The 6,590-nt window shown below is 24.8% G+C and overlaps 1 long non-coding RNA gene across 1 annotated transcript; it reads left to right on the top strand.

Moving 5' to 3' along the window:
* The first annotated feature begins 2,737 nt into the window (after positions 1 to 2,737).
* LOC114934746 (uncharacterized) lies at positions 2,738 to 5,976 on the top strand. The gene is made up of 3 exons (XR_003820342.2): positions 2,738 to 2,936; positions 3,888 to 4,547; positions 5,722 to 5,976. It is a non-coding gene; the product is annotated as an uncharacterized LOC114934746 (long non-coding RNA).
* The last annotated feature ends 614 nt before the right edge of the window (positions 5,977 to 6,590 follow it).

Genomic DNA, 6,590 nt, shown 5'->3' with positions numbered 1-6,590 from the left:
AGTTTCGTTAGGATAACGCATTGTCATCCGCGATTTGGCTCTTGTTGCCCGTCTTATACGTTAAATTTATATTTATATTACAGAGCCTTGTTAAAACTCTTATATTAATCTATATACATATTTATATACCGGGTCATCGAAAAGTATCGGACCCCTATAATACCTTCAGTTAGAATGCATTTTAGAGAAAATGTTCAATAGCAAAGATGTATGGTTTCAAGCGGGGAGTAAGATGATGACCTTGACTTCGACCTTGACCATGGCCTTCAAGATCATTTCAAGGTCAACCTAATTTTTGTAAATGGAACTCCTTACATCTTATTTCATATTCTTATAGCTTATCTCGAGAGCTTTCCAAAACATTATAATAAAATATTTTTTTATTAAGTACTTTTTGAATTATACAGGTTTAAAGTTAACAAGTTTTTGACACAAAATGTAAAATATTTGTAAAGTACTTAATGAAAAAATGTTTTATTATAGTGTTTTGGAGAGTTCTCGAGATAAGCTATAAGAATATGCAATATAATATAGAAGGTTCCATTTACAAAAATTAAATTGACTTTAAAATGATCTTGAAGGCCATGGTCAAGGTAAAAGTCACGATCATCATCTTACTCCCCGCTTGAAACCATACAACTTTGCTATTGGACATTTTCTCCAAAATGCATTCTAACTTAAAATATTAAGGGGGTCCGATACTTTTTGATGACCCGGTATATAAATATATAGATTAAATTCAAATCATCCATTTGTATGTAAAATATCGTATTTTTCACTTAATTTTGTAACAATTTTTTTATAATTTTATCCGAACCATTGTTGAATAACTGTAACATAAATGTTTCATTACATGCTTTGTATTTTTCTAATATAACGTAAAAAATTAAAAAATGTATTAAAATTTTTATGTAAACAGTATAACATTTTTCAACAATTATGAAATATACAAATCTTAAAATAGCTCGTGATTGTAACAACTAAAAACATTATACGTAACGATATGGGCCAACGTAACGAGCAAGAAATTACAATATACAATTTAGAGTATGCTTAGATATTTATTAACACATAAAAATAAAATTAATAAAATGGATTAAATAAATTAAAATTATAATACAAAGCATTAAAATTCAGAAAGAAATATAAACTAAAAAATTATAAAATTCAGATAGAACTATAAACTAAAAAACTAGCTTCTTGATGAGTCATACTTTGATATTCTAGAAGAAATAGCTAACAGACAAACAAATATGTAAACATGCATTTTTGTCATCGCTCTTTAATTGTATTGTTTTCCTAACTATCGATCGGATCTTTGAGATTGCTTTGACAACGTTTTGATATTTCCTTCAGGATGGTGAGCAATTTTAAATTTAAGATTAATTTAGCAACCAAAAACACTTGATTGATATAATTTTCTTTTTTTTCTTTTGACATAAATAGTTTATTCTTGACCAACTAATTCGCCGGTTGACAACGACGGAATCTAGAACCATTGGTTATTTGACTTAATAGAATTTTAAAATCTTGACGGAATTATTACATCTCTACTTTGAATGATGGACATGTTAGTTGTGCTTGTCATTGCAATTGGGGATCTGCGTTTATCATTATGTGTGACTGAGTTATTTTGTTTCAATACTTTTTATGTGAGCGCCGCGATTTTGTTAACTTAATACAAGCGCCTGTCAACACTACTGCAAAAGTTATCTTAAGTAATTCTCATTTTTGATTTATTATGTTGAGATAATTAAGTACATTATAAATTTTAAATTTTTCTGATGAAGGTTGAGGTTACAGTCGAAATGTTAATTTTTTAGTTTATAGTTTTATCTAAATTTTATAATTTTTTAGTTTATATTTGTTTCTGAATATTAATGCTTTGTATTATAATTTTAATTTATTTAATTTATTTTATCAATTTTAATTTTATGTGTTAATAAATATCTAAGCATGCTTTAAATTGTATATTATAATTTCTTGCTCGTTACGTTGGCCCATATCGTTACGTATAATTCTTTTAGTTGTAACATTTTTCAATTATATATTACCTAACTATTGCTCAGCCGTTATTAACGAAACGAAAACTTTTGTCCGACGATAATCATGTCGTAAATTATCTTCGCTTATCTCAGATTAACGAAAATTAAAGAATAAGAAACTCTTGAACAACTCTAGAATTTATAGATTTATCATTTTAGTTATATATCTTTTTTTAATCGCATATAAATAAGTGTTTGTTATATACAAATCAGAAGCAAGAATTAAAATGTTAACATTGCAAATATACAAGATAGGCTAATAATGAAGAGTGGAGAGAGAAAAGAAAACGGAGGCAATTGTATTTTGAATACGATAAATATTTTTATTTTGTATTTTTAGTATAAATACAAATCATGACTCAAAATACTGCTTAATTATATTATTTTTCAAATTATTGTTAAGATGATATTTTAACATAAGAAAATTATTAATATTTAATTTGAAAGAAATTTACTTGAATGAATGTTTATAATATAAATAGTTTAAAATAACAAACATATGAATAAAATATTATTTTTTAGTTATTCAATACAAACCGTAAAAAGAAACAACTAAAATAATTATTTGAAAACTTTAACACACACACACGTGCGCAGACACACATACTATAAACATATCCAGTCAAACAAAATTATAAACACAAGGCAGGGAAGACACACACGAATACAGAGAGACATATATAAAAGGTAAACGTACACAGCACGATACAAAAAGTCTCTTAAGCAGTTTCGATGTTCTCGCATATTTTTAGTAGAATATATATCGGATCGACAGACAGACGTGCCAAACAGAGCTTTATAGCGAATATTATTTGGAATTCGTCACTCTTTATCGTTTTGCATCCTGTTCCTTAGTGCAATTTAAGCCAGGAGAAATCAACAATATAAATAGTGAGTTCAGTTAGAATTACTTATTTATTTAATTAATACTATTAAAAATAAAAAAAATATATATATGTGTATAAGTTTAAATCTGTTCAATGTCTCGAATTTCTTTATAATTTTTCATTACGTACATACACATACGCCCATATACATATTATATACATACATACATACATATACATTTTCTACATACATTTTCCTTAGAATGTAATTTAAAATGTATGGTAATTGTGGGACACAATGTGGTACTGGAAGAATTTATATAAGAATTTCTCAGATTAATATTTACTATAATATTTTCTTAATAAAAAGATTCATATCTCTACCACAATAAGATATTTTAATTCTTTTTACATAAATATATAATAAAACTTCAAGAATGTTTAATATATTAAGATATTCTGATTTTCTCTCTCGAAGGGTTTTCATAAGTAGAATATATGCCAGAAAAAGTGATAAACATATATTTTATATAAATTAAGAAACAGCATAATATTTTCAATTGTCTCGGACGACGAGATTTGAGGACGAGAACGAGCTAATTAGATATTTTACAATGAAAAGTAAAAGTGCAAAATGTAATTATTATCATTATGAAGATCGATTATTGGCGCGCATAAATTATATCTATGACCGTATAACGAATTTATCATAATTTTTAACATGCAGTATAGTAATTAATATTCGGCTTATTATCAAACATGATAAAATTTTTAGTGAATTTTGCGGACAAATATAACGAAAAATTCTCTTTACATATGTGTGTCTGTCCATATAGCGTATATGTATATAAACGTTGTCATAAACATATATTTTTGTCACCTCTAAAATGTTATTATTGTAAACAAATGATGAAAAATAATAAGGAAATTCGAGATATTAAGTAGATTTGAACTGTACATGCGTCATTTTCGATAGAAACGAACATTTATTCGCGAACTTTTTCTTTTTTTTTAGTAAGAATTACGTCTCGCGTGACTGGAAACACATCTCCTCGTGGAACACAATCGGTGATAGTACAAGGAACATCATATCAACGATGCCACAAAGAAACGAGCATTGGATAATGAGATTTTTTGGAATGAAAAGTAACATTGCAGAATGTAAATTATGTGACTATAAGACATCACTATTTGAATCCGTAGAAGATATGCGCCTTCATTTAACTCATATACATAACCCTGCCTGGAAAGAATCTATGAGTCAATTAACTATCCCCTGGCCTCATTTGATTTGGTGTTACTTCTACATAAACAATGATGGCAACGCAAAATGTTGTAAAGAAAATTGTCAAATAACGTATAATTCCAGTTTAAATAAGATAAGAGATATGAAACTACATTTTATAAGTGCCCATATATTTCGACTTTCTGGCAGCATTTATGAATGGACAGTACCACACTATAAAATAAGTGAACGTGAGCGCAACCATCGCTACTTAGTGAGAAAATGTGAAATACCTAATTCTAATTTTGTATATCGCAAAAACATGGGCACGTTTGTATTATTATTTGGGCATTTAATTTTTCACCATAATTTAATACCTGACTCATCAATAAGATTGTTCAAAGATTCTTCTGGAAATTTTTGTTTGCGATAATGATTTACGGTGATGAGGTAAATAGCAATAATTTTTATAATTGAGATAAGATATTATTTTTTATATATCTTCTCAATTATTTGCATGCATTTTTATGAACAATAAACAAATTATATTCAAATGTTGACACTTTTGTTATAACTACTATAAATATTTAAATCAGCTATTTGCATTCATTCATATCTTAAAAGCACTATAAGTGTTAAATTAAATATTATTTTTTTCTTTTATTTATTCTCAATTACTTGCAGTGTTTACTGTTATTTAACAAACAATAAATAAAATTATACAGATGATCATCTAGATGATATTCTGGCTTCATTCTTATCTTTACATAAACAGTAACATTATGTATTATCTATGCACCTTCGATGAAAAAAAGTGCTATCTTCACTAAATTATTTAGATTTAGAATAATGTTTAAATAATTTTGCTTAGTGTTGTAGCACATAAAAATACTTAATTAGGAGAACTTAATCAATAAGCAATAAAAATCATAACTGAATATATTTTTAACAAACACAGTTGTACATATATTTGATATTAAAGAGCCTTGAGTTAATCTTACTGTTTAATAAACATAAGTATGAATATATACTTTTATATTTCTTTTATAATTTACATTGTTCTATAACTGTGTTTACATAAGCGGTCTTAAAATATTAGCCGTATATTATCTAGATGAATCGGAATGTAATATTATCCTGTATTTAAGTAATATTTAAATTAAAAACATTTCTTTATTTCATCTAACAAGATAAATTTATATATTTTCATTTCATCTTTATCTACCTAATTAAAAAATTTTCTAAGCGCAACAATGATTACTGCAAGCACTTTTATTTATGTAATAAAAGTGCTTGCAGTAAGCGCATGAAATTCAAATGTTAGTTCTTTTATCATATAAATATATAAAATTATCTACGTATAGCGCATACATTTGTATTTTGAAAACATTAGAAGTTAATAAATATCAACTTTGTTTCGTTAATTTTAAATATGTCATCAGCATTCGATTTACACAATTTGAAAATATATATTATTATATATATAAATATTAAGATCTTTTTTTGATGCGGAAAATATTTAGAAATTGTCCAATATAAAACAACGCACATAATTTAAGAGAAAAATTTTCTAATATGAATTATTCTGAATTTTTATTGATTTAATTTTTCATCTAACTTTCAGAAGATTAATGAAATGTTTAACAACATGGACGCAGGTTTCAAAAGAAATGAGGCTAACGTATTATCATGGACATGGACAATAAAATAAAATAAGAAATTCATATTTTTGACTTTATCGCTTTATCTTTTTATTATATGGCGTAAATAATCTTATTTTATTTTTATTATATCTAATTATATTAAATAAACGACGAAACTTATATTTTTTATTTATTTCGTAATTAAGCATTTTACATCAAGATCTTTATCTAGATACTTGTATTTATTAAATGTATTTTATAAAACATATTTATTTTATATAATATATAATTATATATAATATATAAATTATACATAATCTATAATTATATATTCATCATTCTTTATATATATTATATGTTTTATAACTTATAAAGTATAATTATATATCAATTTATATGTATATAAATATAATATATATAGAGTAATATAATGTTATAAATGTATAAAATTATCTGTAAATGCATATAATTATGTAACTGCAGAACTGCACTGAAAAAAAAATTTGTTAACTTAACTAAATCTTTCAACTAAATTACTATTATTTTAATTGAACATATATATTAGTATTTAACTCAAATATATATATGTTTTGTCAGATTTAATATGTTATATTTAATTTAAAAATTTTTATATGTTGAATTAACAAATTATTTAGATAAAAGACTCAGTAAAGTTTACAATTTTCTTTCGCAGTGTGTCTCAAATTATATGTAAACGCATATATTATGTTAAATATTTTATAACTAAGAATCGGCATACATTTAAAAATGTCTTTTATCTAGATATCTATCATTTTTAAAAATATATTATATAACATATTTATATGTTATATAATATATTTTACATAAT

The sequence above is a fragment of the Nylanderia fulva genome, unplaced genomic scaffold, assembly GCF_048542155.1.
Source record: "Nylanderia fulva isolate GAGA-0341 unplaced genomic scaffold, ASM4854215v1 Scaffold55, whole genome shotgun sequence".
Classification (NCBI taxonomy): domain Eukaryota; kingdom Metazoa; phylum Arthropoda; class Insecta; order Hymenoptera; family Formicidae; genus Nylanderia; species Nylanderia fulva.
The sequence above is the reverse complement of the archived record's forward strand: the minus strand, read 5'-3'. Positions and strand labels throughout refer to the sequence as shown.